General features: G+C 43.5%; 1 pseudogene; it reads right to left on the bottom strand.

Moving 5' to 3' along the window:
- Positions 1 to 7614: 7614 nt before the first annotated feature.
- Positions 7615 to 7734, bottom strand: LOC136654591 (5S ribosomal RNA; annotated as a pseudogene).
- Between the last annotated feature and the right edge of the window lie 11940 nt (positions 7735 to 19674).

Raw genomic sequence — 19674 nt, 5'->3', positions numbered from 1 at the left:
AGGAGGCTTGGGTAAGTGGACCCAAGCCCCTGCAGCCCCCCTGAGCGGCACGATCCCCAGAATCGCTGCCTCCCCCCGCCCCTGCAAGAACTTAGAGCGGTTCAAACTCTCCCCAAGAGTCTGAAAACTGCTGCTCTAAGGTATTGTTGTTGCAGACTGGCTCTTGAGGCCCCGCTATCTCTAGGACAAGACACTGGATGAGGGGTGGCTTGCAGCTTCTTGCTAACAAGCATCTTTAAGACCAGAAGCAGAGTCAGATCTGATGTTAAAATGGCATTCCTTTGGCTAGAGTTTAGTGAGAGCTCTTGGCTCACAGCATCAACAGGTCCCAGCACAACTATTCACAAAAGGTCCATTTTCTTTTATATCTGGAGTTCTTCAATAAGGAAGACAGGAATGATGGTTTTTCTGTACTTCCTTGCATACTTTCTGGCTATTTAGTACCACTTCCAGCATTCATGCATCTCACTGTGTTGGAGAAATAAATCTCCTACCAGCTGTCTGAGTGTGAGGAGTTGCACCGTTTATAATTGCCACACATGGTTCAATGCTGCTAACTCTGGTCAAATACTTACAGCCCTGTGTGATATTTAATTTCCTGAGATATCTAGGAATAGTTAATCCTTTGTCCTCAATTAGTTTAGCTAGGCATTTAATCCTCTGTGACAAGCAGTCAATCTGAATTATACACATGCAGTACAGTGGCTTCTTAAAGCAATGCGTCTTGTGACCTGGAAAACATATATTTAATGTAGGCAACCATCTGACATATACTGAGTAAAATTCTTTTCCAATGTTTTTCCTACATTAGGTCTGCATTACCATCAAATTACATTCAAGCATGGCAAATGTCAGGCCACCATTAAAAACACACATGCAATTTTTTTTATTGCTACAGCAGTATTCAGTTGTAACCTCACTTAGAATTGGCACTAATAAATCCCTGCACAATTAAGCTTTTAATAACAGTTCATTAATCACAGTAATGATTTTCACAAATGGTAAGTAGAGTTTGATTAATAGTCAGTTGTACTTCATTTCCACATACTAGTTAAGATGCAACTGAGTTCACCAATAAACAGCCCAATCCTACTGAAATTCCCCCGTGCTATGGCAGCAGGGTGATGGCGTAGCTGGAGGGGGGGCGGAGCACTCAGTCTGGCGGGGAGGCTCAGTGGAGCGGTCAAGCAGCCCCTCCCTTTGAAGCCATTCCCAGCCATACGGCTCCGTTTTGCTCCCCCCGCCGGGAATGGCTCCAAAGGGAGGGGCCGCTTGCCTGCCCCGTTGAGCCTCCCCACCGAACTAAGCGCTCTGCCCCCCTCTAGCTACGCCACTGCAGCAGGGCCAGTGTGACTCACACTGTATCCTGTGGAGAAATTTAGCAGGCTGGAGGACTCCTTGAGGGTAAAGAGAGATTTGTCCTCTTGCCCCAGAGAAAGCTCCAGCCATGGCAACAGGTTTATTTGGATTGTGCCTGCTAATTAACCTGTGCAAGTGGATCCGTGGCAGTAGATCTGATGTGGGAAGGGGATAGGATATGGCATGCACCAGCTCCACCTGCCTCCTTCTGGGCCCAATCTACCAACCCCCACCCCATTACACCCTCTCCCTGTCCTCCTTCTGCTCCTCCACTGTCTGGTGTGGAACTTACCTGTTCGGGTGCATGCCTCAGCTTGCACAGGTGCTGGTGTGATGGCTCAGGCCTTCCCACCAGTGCCACTAACTTTTACACCGTCACAGAGCACTTTACAGAGGTTTTGCGACAGCCTGCACTGGTGGTGCTGGAAGGGCTTAGGATTGTGCCGTAAGGGTAAACTCTAATTTTATTGTTCATAATAATGATTAACATGCATATAATGCTTTTAAAGTATTCAAAACACATTGTTTCATAACCCTGGGGGATGCTGGCCATGTTATGGGTAGGGCTGCATCAACATTGCTTTGCCAGGACCTGCTTAGGATTTGGCCCTTGTTGCACCAGCGTTGGTGAGCTGTCAGCCTGGCATTACCAGGGCAGGCTTCGGATATGACTGACATTGTGCCGGCATCCGTGCACCATTGGCAGAGCATACGAGTAGGATTGGATCATTAGTGACCATTTAATTTAAGTGCATATGTATGCACACAAGCCATGTGATGAAAGGCTGATTTCATTTTGTGACTCAGTTTTGCACAGTGGAAACCTTTTAAGCAAGTCACTGACCTCTGTTTACAATACCATAGTACAGCTTACAGTATTTTATACTGTAGTATAACATTACGATCTTTATTAATTGTAAACCTGCAACAGCTCAATTTACAATATAAATGCTTTTTCATTGTTGCTATTGCTAAATGATTTAGAATCAGAAATACCTGCAACTCACTGCAATATCCAACAATCCCAAGCTGTTGGTTATCTGCCCACCACTGCTCTCAAAGTCATGTTCTGAACTACAGTAAGCTACGCAGTAGAAATAATTGATCATTTCACTGTGAAGAGAAGCTATAATTTTTCCCACCATCGCTTGACCTAGATTCTAGCAGTGTCTAGTATTGAGCAAAATTGCACTTTCTGTTCATGACAAATTATAAAGACAACCTATTTCAATATCCTGAGAGGCAATAACAGACAGAAGGGAAAAAATGTCCCAACTACAAGCCTTATAGGTTTGGTTAATGTCTCTTTCACCTGATCCTAAGTGCACATGATTTCACATAAACACAGAGAGAAGTTTTAATATACGTTGAAGGATTCTGGGTTCCTTGGGAGCTTATCTCAGTAACAGCCAAACTAGACATGATGCTGGAGTTGTATGAATTGCCCATTTTTTATCCTGTCTTTAAAAAAGAAATAAAGATAGTTGCTTTGGGGGTTCAATTACATCAGGACCCTGGTGCCTGGAGCAACATATATATTACACACCAATTATATATAATATAATAATATATAATATTATAATATAATATATAATATTATAATATTATAATATAATATATAATATTATATATTATATATAATATAATATATTATATTATATTATATTATATTATATATATATATATATATTATATATATAATATATAATATATAATATATATATATATATTCCCTGGCAGCTTGCCAAGTTCCTATTCCCCTTTTCCTGGCCTGAGACTCCTTGAACTTAACGCCAGCTAAATAGGTGGTGTAAATCCAAGTAGACCCATTGGCAACCATGTGGCTTATGAGGAGGTAAATAAAAATGATTTTTACTTGCCTGACCCAGGTTATCTGTTCATCTCCCCCCCCCCCCCCGCCATTGCATGCAGCATGTGTTTTGTTCACGGAGCTGCATTGCACAGAGTGGGGGGGATAGGATTGGGCTGTTAATGTTGTAAAGACAGAAATGCGATCTGTTTTTAATTCAAAGAAAAAGCAAAATGATATTGAGAATACTAATTTCATTATTGAGAATATTAATATGAAATACTGAGGGATTAATTACCCTTTTAAAAATTTCTGCAGAACTGTACTGTATAAATTATATTTTGGGATTTGGGTGAAGAAAACTAAGCACTTGATCATATCTGAACCTCTCCCTTTGGGGAAAATAGCATCAAGGACATTCTTGCTTTTGCAAAATATCCCCTTTTGCTTCAATGGAAAAAAAATTAAGAGAAACCAGCAGAATACTCTTAATGCATGTATAATAAATAAACAGAATGCTAGGATTCATCTTGAGGTACTCCAGAGGCCGCATAATAGAAAATCACCCCATTGGTTTATTGTAGTAAGATAAGACACCTGTAATATACTTCCTAAAAACTAAGAGGAAGCTAGAAACAGTTTGGTGGCTGGAATTCTGACATTGTTACCATGGAGAGTAATTGATAGGGCAGAGCCAAAGATTCAAAAGGAAGTACCCAACTAATATTTGGGAAGTTCTTGTAGTATAGATGCTAATTTTCTAAGCTTGGTTTGGTAGGATAGACAGTTGTTGAAAAGGCATACTTGAGCATGCTTGAATAATTCTTGCTCCTAGGCAGCCTGTAAATAGCACAAGAACAGCCCTTCTCACACTGTGTCAGCTTTTCACATTCATGTCCCCAGAGGATCCAGGCAATGCAGAAGCAGAAGCAATGAAAACTGCCTTTGAATTTGAAAAAGCAATCCCAAAATTGTTTGAAGGCTGGCAGTCATGTACGGATGTCCATACAACAAAGATACACAGGCTGCTTTATACAGTGATGTTGTCACTGCTTTATGTTAAGGTTAGTTTGAATGGGATGATTGGTGTAGGATCCCTGTTTTGTCCCAGTGTGAGCCGGTTGCAAGAAAAACAGCAAATACAGCAGAGTACTTTCAGCAGATGTATTTGAGCAAGGGATATCACAAGTAGTCAGTTAGTAGTCCAAGAGTCAGCACGAAGAGCAGTCAATCCAAGTATAACAAATCCAAATCAGTTTCCAACAATACACAGTCAAAGGGTCAGTCCATAAGTCAGTAATAACATATACATACAGTATCCAGCCTCCTCAGTCACTGGCAGCAGTTCCACAGTTATCTCCAACACCCCAACTGCTGCACTGGAAGCTCCAGCAGACTAACCTTATGTAGTCAGCTTAGCCAATCAGTGCTGGCTTGGTCACACCCAGGGTGTGTCAGTCCCTGGTGCCTGCTGATTCTGCTGACTCAGCAATCTACACCTGCTCCCTGAACCAACTTGTAAGCTGTGGTTCTGCTTCCCTCAGAACTCAAAGCTAACACTTTAAGGCAGGGATGTCAAATTCGTTTCATGCAGAGGGCCGAAGTTAGCATTGCCTATGCTGAAGTGCTGCCTGCTGAGGGCTGGAAGTGACATCATTAAGCAGAAAGTGACATCACTAAGTAGCTGATGGCCAGAAATAAACACTTTGTTGTCCCATAGAAACTCATTAGCAGCAAATGACAGAAGAGAAAACATGCAAATCTTGGTCATATTTTCAAACTATGAGAGAGCGCCCAATTATCATGCTAGGAGACCCCAGTTATAACAGGGCTGCTTCCGGGGACTGTAGTCAGTCCACAAACTTTATGCTTGACACCCCAGCTTTAAGGGTTCAACTACCATTGATTTATCTCTAGAACAAGTTCATGTTGTCCGTCTCTTGTGTGTTAATCCCATGTAAATGTTTTCTGGCATATATAATGAGAATAAAGACCAACTGTGTGTGTGTCCCTTGAAGAAGTGTTCAAGGCACACCATAAGTCTGCCAAGCATTTAGTATGCTAAGGTTCTTTCCAAGGCCAGCCTGCCCATGCAGTGTCTAGAAGCAACTACATTGGCAGTAGGTTGTGAGGGGCCCATGGGGGGGCAGTGGACTCCGGTGCCCTTTGTTGGAAGGAAGGGAGGAAAGCATAAGAACATAAGAACAGCCCCACTGGATCAGGCCATAGGCCCATCTAGTCCAGCTTCCTGTATCTCACAGCGCCCACCAAATACCCCAGGGAGCACACCAGATAACAAGAGACCGCATCCTGGTGCCCTCCCTTGCATCTGGCATTCTGACATAGCCCATTTCTAAAATCAGGAGATTGCGCATACACATCATGGCTTGTACCCCATAATGGATCTTTCCTCCAGAAACTTGTCCAATCCCCTTTTAAAAGTGTCCAGGCCAGTCGCCATCACTACATCCTGTGGCAAGGAGTTCCACAGACCAACCACACGCTGAGTAAAGAAATATTTTCTTTTACAAGCAGAGCAATCAGCAAAAGCATTCCCTTCCTATGGTAAGATATCCCACTGGTTGGTTGCTGTAAATAAAACATACACAAGGGGCTAATTAAGGTTTCAAAAGAAAATATTTTACTCACTGTTCATGGTTGCTCACATACATCTTTGGATTGGACAGAGGCTTCTGCTGTGTTGGAACAGAGAACCCCAGAGTGTGGAAGGGGGTGATGTGAGCTGCCCTTGTGGAGACAGAGCACACATCCCACACATCCTTCTCCTTCAATAGTTTGGGTGGAATAGAGACTGTGTGTAGAAAAGGATGGAAAGAAATATGAACTACTATAACACACCTCCTGCCAGGACCATAAAGGGGCAGGTAAAGAGAACTCAGGTGTCTGGGCAGTACACTGCCCTCCAGAGTCCTGCTACTGGTGTTGCATCTGAACACCTTTCACCCGGAATCTACTGCTGCTGCAGCCTCCCTCCCTCCCTCCCTCCAAAAATGATTTGCTTTGTACTGGAGTGGATGCAAAACAGCTTTGTGTTCATTTAAAGATGAAGCAACTAATTATTCCTGTACTTACCATACTGCCTGCACAGTAAAGGCGACAGGGGTTTGCCAAGGGGTTTGCCTGCCAAGATTTTGGACTGACGATCAGCCTAAAGAAAACACAGGTCATGGTTCAGGATGTGGACCCACCTCCCTGCATTACAATCTCTTCGCATGAACTGGAGGTTGTCCATGACTTTGTGTACCTTGGCTCAACGATCTCCGACACTCTTTCTCTCGATACTGAGCTAAACAAACGCATCGGTAAAGCAGCTACCACGTTTTCCAGACTCACAAAGAGAGTCTGGTCCAACAAGAAGCTGACAGAACATACCAAGATCCAGGTCTACAGAGCTTGCGTCCTGAGTACACTTCTGTACTGCAGCGAGTCATGGACTCTCCGCTCACAACAGGAGAGGAAACTGAACGCTTTCCACATGCGCTGCCTCCGGCGCATTCTCGGCATCACCTGGCAGGACAAAGTTCCAAACAACACAGTCCTGGAACGTGCTGGAATCCCTAGCATGTATGCACTGCTGAAACAGAGACGCCTGCGTTGGCTCAGTCATGTCGTGAGAATGGATGATGGCCGGATCCCAAAGGATCTCCTCTATGGAGAACTCGTGCAAGGAAAGCGCCCTACAGGTAGACCACAGCTGTGATACAAGGACATCTGCAAGAGGGATCTGAAGGCCTTAGGGATGGACCTCAACAAGTGGGAAACCCTGGCCTCTGAGCGGCCCGCTTGGAGGCAGGCTGTGCAGCATGGCCTTTCCCAGTTTGGCCAACAGTCTGAGGCAAAGAGGCAAAGAAGGAAGACCCATAGCCAGGGAGACAGACCAGGGACAGTCTCCCTGCACTTGCACTTGCTCCTGGTGTGGAAGGGATTGTCACTCCCGGATTGGCCTTTTCAGCCACACTAGACGCTGTGCCAGAACCACCTTTCAGAGCGCAATACCATAGTCTTTCGAGACTGAAGGTTGCCAATGGCAATGGTAAGTAAGAGTTATGGATTTGGAGGGTATTTCTTTAGTGGTGGCAGACTCAAGCCAGCATCAAGCGGCATTTCAGGTTGTACTCAGTGTTCCCTCTCATTTTCCCTGGACTTCAAGGAGCCTTCAGTGCCTTCATGGGGGCAACTGTGAAGCACTTGGTGATTACATCATCACCAAGCTCCAGAGCGCCAAGAAGAAAGTTTTGCAACGGCACACAATCGCATAGCTTACAGGCAGGGCTGTTTGCATCTGCACCTTTGTCCCTTGTTTTAGTTTGGTTGCTTTAACCTGGGTTTGTCTCTTTTGTTCAGTCATTTGTGCTACTTGGCTCTGGTGCTGTTCTTCGCAGAAGAATGGTTGGCAACCTTCAGTCTCGAAAGACTATGGTATAAGCCTACAACACCTGGTATTCCCAAGCGGTCTCCCATCTAAGTACTAACCAGGCCTGACCCTGCTTAGCTTCCAAGTTCAGACAAGATCAGGCATGTGCAGGGTAACAGCATCCGCTGGGGCCAATGACACCCTGGGCAGATCCACTGAAAGATCTGCTTGCAAAAGCTACCTGTAAGTAGATGTGAAATCCTATTGTTTCAGATCTGTGGCAAGCTTGCAGAGACAACATTCCTCTCTCAGTGCCTGTGCAGGAATCACAAAGTACACCTGTAGAAAAATTAGTGCCAGGTGAATAAGGGCTTCTAGACCCAAGGCCCATTTTTTAATACACTAAGTTCAGGTGCGCTCTCTCTCTCTCTCTCTCTCTCTCTCTCTCACACACACACACACACACACACACAAGTACTATGTGCTGGGTAAATGCCATCTCTGCTGCATGATAACTGCCCTTTCCTGTTTTGATAAACAATCTGCCTGCTCCTAGGAAACCAATGTCTTTTGCGCTTTTGTCCTCACCCCTTTCAAATCAAGGATTCCATACTGCGTATTGTTGATAGTGGTTGTCAATAACAGAGGTCTGTCTCCTGCCATCTTCTTGATTAGTTTCGAGTGTATGTTTGATGCTAGCAAATCAAAGACTGAAAAAACTATCAACACTTAGCGCTGATTGTGAGATGGGTCCCTAATCTCAAAACCACAATTAACACACAATTGGCACTAATAACTGACAAACTCCTTTACCATGGAATGAAAAGGCCATGTTCCACCAGGTGTATGGTGTCTTCTTACATATTCAACTGCTTAATAGTGCATCTCTCAGCCAAAACGAATGTGCGGGACAGCTATTTTTTCTGTTGATCATGCCGATCATGGACTTGAAGATCTAATTTTGACACTATTTGAATACTGGCCCTTGTGAGTATGTTAAATTGTCATGTGAACAAGACATCATAAGCACCAAAATGGCATTACAGCTCCATGAGTTGCATGTCTGTTCTGAGTTTATGCAATTCAGAGCCCAATCCTGGCTCGGCTCACCTCCAGTGTGCACTGTTGTAAATGTGCCATAAGGCATGTTTGCATTGCCCTACCGCCGGGTGAGCGCTGGTGGTAGCCCAGCGCTCTCCGGCAGTCACTACCACTCGGCAGTCACATAGACCACCAAGCAGCAGAGAGGCAAGCAGGGGTGTGAGAGAAGGCAGCTTTCCAGGGAGGGGGGAGGGGGTGGAGGACGGGGAGGAGGCATTTTGGGGAGGCAGGAGGTGGGGAGAGGGTGGGGGAGGAAGCAGGGAGAGAGGCAGGAGCCGTAGCTGAGCAGCAAGGCATATGATTTGTATGTAGAAGGTTTCAGGTCCAACCCCTGGCAACATAATTTTGTCTTTATTGAGAACTTTCATATATTTGAAGAGCACTGTCTTATTCAGTATTGCAGAAATGAATCACTAAGAAGATAGGCCTTCACCAGTGCATTATTATGGATATTACTATTTATATTTCTTTGGTCTGTCCTGTAATGGTAATATGGTTTATTTCCTTGGAGCAGCACCAGGTTTCTGTTATGTGTTCTGCTTGCAATTAGTTATAATCCTCACATTCATTTTAGCAGAGTTATGCCTAAACCCTCTATTCTCCATTGGAGATTAAGATAATCTTTCCTGCCTGTAAGACAGTTATTTAAAAAAACAACACCCACACACCAACTCTGACCCATTCCCATCTGAGGCAAATGGGAAGGCCAATGCAGTCATAAAAGAAACCTCTGCTGCTTTAAGTTCTCACATGGGTGAGGGGTGGGCTATTTGCAGGCCTACTTAGCCATTTAACGGTATTCTATTGGGCTCAGAGTCAACAATCCACAGCACCAATGGTTTCTGGGAGCTCTCCAAGGTCCTGCAGCGCCTGCTACCTCCTTCCGTCATCTTTGGAGAACTACTTCCAGGACTTTTGCAGAAGCTCACAGGGCAAAATCCATTTGTTGGTAACAGACCAGATTTCCATTTCACCAAGATCCTGCTAATCTCTAATACTGAAGCTTGAACTGGAATCCAAACCAATTTTGTGTCATCTCCATTTTATATACAGATCCTCTCTATTGTTGCGTCCATGTAATTTATAACATGATGACTGGGCTGGACCTAGCAGAGTCACCATTAATCCTCACCTTGAAAACACACAAGAAAAACTCGTTGCATTGATTTGGATCCAAGAGTTATAATTCTTTTATTCTCACTTTCCAACTAGTTGTTTATCTACTTTATGGTAAGTTGAAATGGACTACATTTTTCCAGTTTGTTTATGACTATGTGGAACTTTGTTGAAAAGCCATAGCATCTGCTTTAACTTGATCAAACTTAGGAAAATGTGATTTGGGATTTAAAAAAAAAATCCATTAGTATGGCAGTCAGTTTTAACAACTTGCTCAATACCAAAGGCTGCAATCCTATACACATTTTCCTGAGAGTAAACCCAATTGACCACAGAGGGACTTGCTTCTGAGTAGACATGCATAGAATTGCACTGAAAATCTACTAGTGTTCTTTATAGTTTAGCCTCAATTTAATTGCCTGGTGGTTTTTCCTGGAAGCAGGAAATTAGTCCTTCTTCCAGGAAATACTTCGTAAAGTGAGACCCTCAAGAACAGTGAGGTTATCTAGTGTACCTGTGATTAGGAAGAGGCTACTAGTAGGCTGGAAGTCTTGACCAAGTCAATCTTAAAAATTGGGCTGAGAGAGGAATCATTAAGGAGGAAGTGCTGTTTCCTCAAAAATTGACTCGCAATTGATATGATGACCTTAGTGTACTATGGATCGAAAGCGTGCAGCCTGTATACCATTGCTAAAAGCTGATTATCCTTACACAGTGTTTTGTTAACATTAACTAATACTTTTTGGCGGAAACAAATAAAGCAAAACAACCACTTAAAGTGAATAAAATAATACACCAATCCATCACTCATACTTTTCCTTCTCCTCCATGAAAAGAACCCATTTTGGGGGGTACTAGCACTGAGGCTAAGCAAGTCTGGCTCTATAAGCTGCCAGGATGTGAAACATCCTGGGAATCATACCTAAGCTTGTAGAGGAACAAGAAGATATACATGAAATAGGTAATAAGAATTCCACTACACTTTCCTACACTTTCCAATCCTATCCAACTTTTTAGCACCGCTGTAGCCGCAATGCAGCCCGAGGTAAGGGAATAAAATGTCCTCTTACCTTGAGGACCCCTTTGTGACTGCATCCCCACCACAGGATGCAGCACTTGCCTCATTGGCATGGTTCCACCAGCACCGGAAAATTGGATAGGATTGAGCCCTTAAGTTCCTCATGGCGTAAGTTGTGCAACAAAGCCAAGAAGCCTCATAAAATACCACTCACTGGGTCTTACTTGTGGTCTTTGTGCATGGAAACCCATTGCTCTTTGAACACAAACCAACAAACATAGAAAATCACTTTGGCCGACCGTTGTTCAACTCTACACTCCAAATTATGTCTATTATCTTGTTGGCCTCAGGCATCACAGAAAGAAGAAAGAGGCCACCTGCATAGCACATGTTAGAAACACAAATGGGTGCATGACTTGGCTTTAAAGTTTCAGAATGTGATGTGCTGTGAATATCCTGATGTTTCCAAGATCTGGGAGGAATCCAAATTCAGTCTATGTTGTAAGAGTGTATGTTAGTCACATTACTTTTTTTTAAGAAGTAAACAGTTCTTGAATTTTGTCTACATAGTCAAGATCATCTGCCTTGTTTTAGAGGTCAGCTGAGGGCCAAAATAGATTTGATAGCATCTGACCCATGCATTTAAACAACATGCAGCAACTGTTACCCTGCACATGCCCAATCTTGTCTGATCTTAGAAGCTAAGCAGGGTCAGGCCTGGTTAGTACTTGGAAGGGAGACCGTCTGGGAATACCGGGTGCTGTAGGCTTATATATACCATAGTCTTTCGAGACTGAAGGTTGCCAACCACCAACCTAACTCATTGAAAGAGGGGGATATGAGCCTGTTCTTAATAGTGTTGACCCTCCCCTGACCGTAGCACACCTCCATGCTGCCTGCTGCAATCTATGGGCAGCCTGTTTGTCAGAATTTCCTGAACCAACTTTCTGTTCTCTTTGGAAAACAGTCATTTCATAAAAATGACTAATTTTTCCTCAAGATTTGGGAGAGTTTTTATCAGGTGCTTCAAGGAATGCACAGAAATGAGAGACCCTGGATCCAGGAGCAGCCCCCCAAACTACAGATATAACCTTCAGGGGAAGCATAACGCCTTCCTGAATAGGTTCTCCTCCTCCCTGTTCTCCCCCAGCCCTGCAATGCCCAGTGGGTGCTTACCTGCTCTTGTCAGGTGTGCTGGCTGAATCCATCACCAGCAGGTTGATGCAGGTCTTCGTGCCAGCACTGCTTACTATCCAGGTGTGGTAATGAGGCAGCCCTAATGCATAGCCTCAAGGCTTGAGGGGCTTGGTTATGTGACCCAGCATTCACTTGCCCCTCATTGACCCTGCATATGCCTGATCTTGTCTGATCTTGGAAGCTAAGCAGGGTCAGGCCTGGTTAGTACTTGGATGGGAGACCACCAAGGAATACCAGGTGCTATAGGCTTATACCATAGTCTTTCGAGACTGAAGGTTGCCAGCCATCACTAACTGTCATTGAAGGGTGGAAAAAAAAAACACCAGAAAAAAAGATGCTCAAATATTTATCTCCCTATACTGTATTTACACAAGCTTGCAAACTGCTGGAACTCAACTGTTACCCTGCACATGCCCGATCTCGTCTGATCTCGGAAGCTAAGCAGGGTCAGGCCTGGTTAGTACTTGGATGAGAGACCACCTGGGAATACTGGGTGCTGTAGGCTTATACCATAGTCTTTCGAGACTGAAGGTTGCCAACCACCATTTTTTTTTGGAACTCAGCTGTTTGCAGGGCAGCTATCTAAATAGCCTCAGGGCTTGAGGCAATTAGTTATCTGATCTTTCCATCACCCATATTTTCATTGGAGGCTCTGCAGGACCACCAGAAATGGGGTCATGACCTGTCACGTGGTCCCAACACACAGTTTGGGAAATGCTAATGTATAGCAGTGTGCTATGAAAATCTTTTAATGTCTTTATGTACCTGTGTAATGAGCCAGAGAAGAGCCATTTCTTACAAAAAATTCTTCTTGGTGGTTGTAGTAGTAGGAATATACAAGTTCTGTAGCGCTGGAAAGATCCCCAATGCATTGAGAGGTGTGCTTAAACTAACCCAAAGATAATGTATTCTTTTCAAGTAGCAATTGAAACATGTGCACCTGGTAAGAACATCACACAGTTCCTGTAAAACATAGATAGGTTATAGCTAATTAAACAGGCCTTGTCAATTCTTTTTCAGGTTATAGGGCAAATTCCATTAATGCCAGGGGCAGGGGAATTCTTGAGTGTCTCCAATTATACTTCACTTCTTGCAGTAGACCAGCCATTTTCAGCCACTGTGCCGTGGCACACTGGTGTGCTGTGAATGGTCCCCAAGTATGCCACATGAATTTGGGAGAGGTCATTTATTCGTAGGGCCATTGGGTATGTGAGCCCCCCCCCCATTGACAGTACAATGTGCCTTGTCAATTGTCAAAAAACTGATGGTGTGCCTTGACCATTTTAATACCTTTCCAGTGTGCCATGAGCTGAAAAAGGTTGAAAATCACTGCAGTAGACTATACCTTTTGAATACAATTTCAGGCAAACTCAAGGAGGTATTCAGAATAGAGACTTAAGGGATGAGGAAAAAGAATTGTGACTTGTCAGGTGTCTTAGCAACAGGTAGAAGGACCCTTGTGGGATGTGGGTCTGATGTAGACAGCTGCAGCACTATAAGTGCAATCAGGATGTCCCATTCTCTAAGTATAGATTCTTTTGAATGGAAATTGAAAACAGAATCCCAACCCAGAGCACAGAAATGTTTTGTCCCCCTCTGGCTAGCTGTTCAATTTTTATTTTTATTTTTTTGGTTTATAAACTCTGCACCAGTCAATACGCCCTATCCCCTTTCCATAGTCGTCCCCCCCTCCCATAAAATAGGATTACAGCTTAAGTCTTACTTAACCCAATAGGCTTACTTCTGAGTAAAATAAATAACACCATTTTCAAACACCTCTATTTATGGAACATAGTTTATGGTTTGTTTATAGTGAAGAATGAAAGATTTGAAACTGGGCTTGTCTTTCAGCAACTATTATGGAAAGATGTTCAGTGGAAAATGTAAACATGAGGGCACACTCATCTTTAAAAAACTGACCTGGCAAGAATGAATTCACATTTCTGCTCCTGGTTCACTCCAGTTGCTGGAATCAAAGTCAAGAATAAAGTGAGGTATTTTTAAGAATAAGAGTAAAATCTCTACAATCAACAAACGTACTAAATATATTGTTGAGCTCATCATGGTTCAAGTTTTCCCCCCCCAAACTTTCCCTGAGAACACTGAAGTCTCAAAAGTTCTTGCAAGAATTCCCAAAAAAAAACTTTTCTTTCAAAACAACTAAGTGAAGCATGCCCCCCCTCTCCTGGCACTTCTTCCCACCCCCCTTTCTAGCAACAACAACTAAAACCCCAACATTTTTATCTTATGACCTCATCTTTACCTTGAAATAATGTTCCTGAGCATGTGCAGGGCGTCATGTTTTGCACTGGAACATGATAGTTGTCGTTTCCTCTGTCTCATCTTTCAATTCAGGAGGCATAGAAAACTACAAAGCTCATGCTCCCTGCCAGAAACAATCCTCCTGAGCAGTGGTTCTCAAACTTTTAGCACCAGGACCCACTTTTTAGATGGAGAATCTGTCAGGACCCACCAGAAGTGATGTCATGACCTGAAGTGACATCATCAAGCAGGAAAATTTTTAACAATTCTAGGCTGCAATCCTACCCACACTTATTCAGGAGAAAGTCCCATTGACTATCATTGTTAGAAGCATATACATAGTTGTTACATGAAAATCCCCTTTTCCCTTCCAAGTTGTGATTTTATGGACTAAAATATCATGCAGGCCTAAAACGTCTCATACAGGGCACAAAGGAGTCAAGTCACAAGCTTACCCTTTTCTTTAGAGACACTGGAAGTGTCTCTTAATCACTGTATATGCAAACACCTAAGGGGCGAAAGACTCTAGCAACCAAGTCTAAAGAGTTAATGTCTCCTATTGTTGTCGCAATGCTTAAATGTCTCCTATTGTTGTTTCAATCACTGCTTAATCACCGTATGCAGATTTGAACAGCCAGCTACCCCCCCCCCAGGAAGCTAGCCTTTACTGATAGCTGACTCCCTGATCATCCTATTTTTCTTGCATGCTCCACATGTCCCACTGTTTGTAGTGAGCATGCGCATCCAGGAGGCCACATCCGGGTCATTCAGGTCGCCAAAAACCCTTAAAAGAGAAAGGCTGCCATGTGCTCCCACTCTCTCTCTGGCTGCCCTTCCAAGGCAGAGAGTCCTCCATAGGACTCTCCACCCAACTGCTTCTCAGGACAGGTAACTATATCTTGCGTCTGGAACCTTTTCCCTTCTCCCCCCCCCTTTTTTTCTCCCCTTCTCTACCCATCTTTAGTCAGCAACTGGGTTGGCAGCTCAGGGACCCCTAAAATCCTTCCCTAAAATCTTTCCCTTTTCCTGATTTCCTCGGATGCACCAAATACCCTTCACATGCAACCACCATGAGACTAGGTACACCAGATGAAAGTACTAGGAACCAAGAAACATATACTTACCACTTTCCATGTGCATTACATTTACCTGTGTGTTTTTGCAATAAAAATATAATCCTATTGAAAGTTATCTTTCTCCCTTTCTTTCTCTCCCTTGAAAGAGTCTCTTTTCACACTCAAAAGAAATTTCTTTGCATTACGCTGCCTTGTTATCTAGCCTGAGATCCTGAAGTTTCCAAAAGGGTAATATAATAATTCCCCTTAAAACATAACAGCCCTTTTTGGTAACATATTAGCCTGTTAAAAGTACAGGTCTATAACATTTCCCCAAATACAGTCGCAAACACTGCCTAACTGCATGTTCCTCAATTAACCCATTTAAGCAAGACATAACCCACTTGGTAGTGGTATTGGCAACCTTCAGTCTCGAAAGACTATGGTATTGCGCTCTGAAAGGTGGTTCTGGCACAGCGTCTAGTGTGGCTGAAAAGGCCGATCCGGGAGTGACAATCCCTTCCACACTGGGAGCAAGTGCAGTCTGTCCCTGGTCTGTCTCCCTGGCTATGGGCCTTCCTTCTTTGCCTCTTTGCCTCAGACTGCTGGCAAAGTGTCTCTTCAAACTGGGAAAGGCCATGCTGCACAACCTGCCTCCAAGCGGACCGCTCAGAGGCCAGGGTTTCCCACTTGTTGAGGTCCATCCCTAAGGCCTTCAGATCCCTCTTGCAGATGTCCTTGTATCGCAGCTGTGGTCTACCTGTAGGGCGCTTTCCTTGCACGAGTTCTCCATAGAGGAGATCCTTTGGGATCCGGCCATCATCCATTCCCATGACATGACTGAGCCAACGCAGGCGTCTCTGTTTCAGCAATGCATACATGCTAGGGATTCCAGCACGATCCAGGACTCTTCAACCTCTCCAGACTAACCCACTTAACTATTAAGTAATGGGCACAGAGGGGCAGTACTATATATAGGGTTCCCCTATATCCGTATACATGGCAGTGGGGTGGAAAGAACTCCTATGGAACGCCAGTACTTATTCTGAAATCCTATGCGCACTTACCTGGGAGAAAGCTCGATTAAATGCTGTAGAATGTGCTTCTGCAGAAATATGTTTAGGATTGCACCATTAATCTGTATGACATAATCGCACTTCTTCTACTCCATTTTGAAACTGCTACAGACTCAAATTTGGGAGCCGCTTTATCATGTCTGTAAATCATCTTTTTCTTCCCCTTGTCATAGTGTTTTATTGCTGCTTACTGAACATTTAGCCTGCAGAAGAATTCTAGAAACTCCAATGCTTGCTCACTGCTTTGTGTCATTTGAGTTGGTCCCAGTCATGGGCCAACCTAATACTTTGCACGACTTTTCTCAAAAAATCTCTCTTTGCGATGTACACATCATTTTGACATCATGACGAGGTCCTTGATAGATGGTTCCAACTATTTAGAGCAGAGGAGGAAGGGTATTGTAGCAAAAATTCATTTCTGGAACTCAGACCACTGTCAGGAGAATGCAGCATCCACCATCCCCTGAGAATAAAAAACTTGGCTATCCTTACTGTAGAGGATATCAAAATTAAACAAACCTAAATCTTATTGCTTTGTCTACTTAATACACAGAATAAAATGAAGTCATTCCAAATGGACGTATTTAAACAAAGAGGCAGCATGATAATATCAACCCACAGCTGCCTTGGCTTCAAAGCAAAGAGTAACCCTTCAATTCGTGTTACAAGATGAGGAATGACTATCCCTCAAGTGAAAAGCATTGACTTCCTTTTCCATCCTCTTTAATGGCGCCATAAATCATGGGTTTTAAATGAAGCTTTCCAATAAATCAGTAGCCAAGTATATTGTTGTAATATCTATGCCAGATTGACTTGATTTATTCTATAAAGTACTGTATAGCATTAGGCTTGGTTTCTTTGCTGCCAAATACGTAGCCGGACATACAACCTTGGTGACTCCATTAACCACTCACATATTTATTTTCTTGCAGCACCTTTTATAGATAATGTCTTACTTTTACAGTTAATGTCTCCTTGTATCTATCTACCTATCAGCTGCTCTGCATAGCCAAAGCCTCAGACAAGAGGTGCATAATCTTAAAAGCAGACACAAGAAAAAACAAAGCCTGTGGATGCCAAACTTTATGTCTTGGATTAGGGTTGCCAAATCTCTGAAGGCTTGGATCATGAGAGTGTGTACGACTTGGCCTAGTAGTGTTGGGTGAGAGAGGAGATCACTCAGCATGCCAGGAGACAGAACCTGGCTATGGGTGGAACTTAAGGATGGGGTGGAGGCTGATAGATACAGGACACTGAACTAACAACAAAAGTCCTCAAGTCAACCAGAAAATAACATCGCTCCTTGGTTTTGGCCCTTTGCCTTGAGACTCTGATTTTAGGGACCCAGAGAAGAAGAACAAGACCCTGAACCTTCAGGTCAGACCCTGAGATTGAAGAACAAGATTTGGCTGTGTAAACTAGCAGGATCTAGAGTCTGCCCTCCCACTGGGTATGTACTATAGTAGGATTGCAACCCAACAATGAAGACCCCATTGTTTACACAGAGTTGCCAAACTTTGGTTGGGACAGGGCTTTTGTTTTCTTTAAAGCTCTGAAGGCAAAAATTTTACAGGGGTGCCTTCTGATAAGAGGGACTGCACCTGTTTAATATCACATTTAGTTCAGAGATTTTAAAGGGAAAGATGCTCTATCTCAGATGAGATTTGGGCACCCTATAGTTAGAGGCATTGCTTTCCTGTTAGTAAGGATTACACCCTAAATATTATTGAACACAATGGGCTTACTTCTTCTAAGTAAGGAAAAGAAGCACTTCCGCTTATAGTACAGTGTTCTACAGGTGTGTGCTGTTGTAGCTTAGAGTTCTAAGACCCATCTTGATGTGATTCTCTGTAAAAAGCTCTAAGGCAGGTGGAAGTTCCACAGGCACAGCATTTCCCTTTCTACAGCATACAAAATGAGCCATCTATCTCTTTTGTCATGCAACAGTTAACAAGCATGGGAGTTCTGCCTGGAATATAACTATGCAACTCTTCTAGGATAAAATGGGTAAACAATTAATAATAATAACAGTATTTACATACCGCTTTTCAATGGAAAGTTCACAAAGCAGTTTACAGAGAAAATCAAGCAAACAACTAATGGCTCCCTGTCCCAAAGGGCTCACAATTCTTAAAAAAGAACACCAGCAGACAGCCACTAGAAAAGACAGTGCTGGGGTGAGGATGGCCCAATCCTCCCTGATTCCCTGTGCTGCCCGAGTCATTTTGTGAATGCTTTACATTTTATTTTAGCATTAAACAACAACAAAAAAATCTTACCCTGCCCCCTCTCCTTTAATTTCAGAGCCATGGAGCTGCCACTGAGAAGGCCCTGTCTTTGGCACCTGCCAAGTGAATCTCACTTAAAGATGGGCCCAAAGAAAGATCCTTGAGGCTGAATTCAAGACCCTTACAGGTTCATATGGGAGTCAGTGTTCTTTAAGGCAACTTGATTTCAGGCTTGAAAAGCCAAAACCAGCTCTCTTTGCAGTGTTTCTCAAACTGTGGGTTGCAAGTCAATTTCAGGTGGGTCCCCCATTCATTTCAATATTTTTGTATTAATGTACTAGGTTTGATGCTCCCATGGTACGTGACTGCATTTGGGAAAATGTTACAGATCTGTACTTTTAACAGGCTACTATGTATATGCAATGACAATGACAGTCAATGGGACTTCCTCCTTGGAAAGTGTGGATAGGATTTAACAAGCAGCCTAGGCTTGTTAAAATTCTTCCTGCTTGATGATGTCACTTCAGGTCATGACATCACAGCTAGTGGGTACTGACTAAAAGTTTATAGCTTATGGCAGTACTGTCATGCCACTAAATGTTATGCAGACTCACAGTACCTGACCATATCAATTCACATTCTTACATCTCACCCCTTTTGCACACCAGTGCAAAAGTGCACATCTAAACACATCTTTTGGTTAAAAAAAATGAGGAAAAGCAATGCCAACTATGCTTTTGCTGTTGTTTTTATTTGCAGTAGCTATTCTCAGCTATTAATAGCTAATAATTCTCAGCAGGAGAGCCAGTCATGAGCAAGAACTTGGAATTTCAGCAACAGCCTCCTTACTACCATTCTTAATTCAACTGGATGCCGGATCCCAGGAGAGGCAGGGCTGATTTAGTGGAAGGGCCAGTGTGCACTGGCAGTCCACTTACTTTGCACACACAAAGATCTGAGTGCAATCTCTGCCAGCATCTCCGGATAGTGCTGGGAAAGGACACTGTCTGCAACCCTGCAGTGCTGCTGTCAATCAGAGTCAACAGTCTGGAGTGATGGCCTGGCTCCCTATGGGGT

This window comes from Tiliqua scincoides, chromosome 5 (assembly GCF_035046505.1).
Source record: "Tiliqua scincoides isolate rTilSci1 chromosome 5, rTilSci1.hap2, whole genome shotgun sequence".
NCBI lineage: Eukaryota > Metazoa > Chordata > Lepidosauria > Squamata > Scincidae > Tiliqua > Tiliqua scincoides.
The sequence above is the reverse complement of the archived record's forward strand: the minus strand, read 5'-3'. Positions and strand labels throughout refer to the sequence as shown.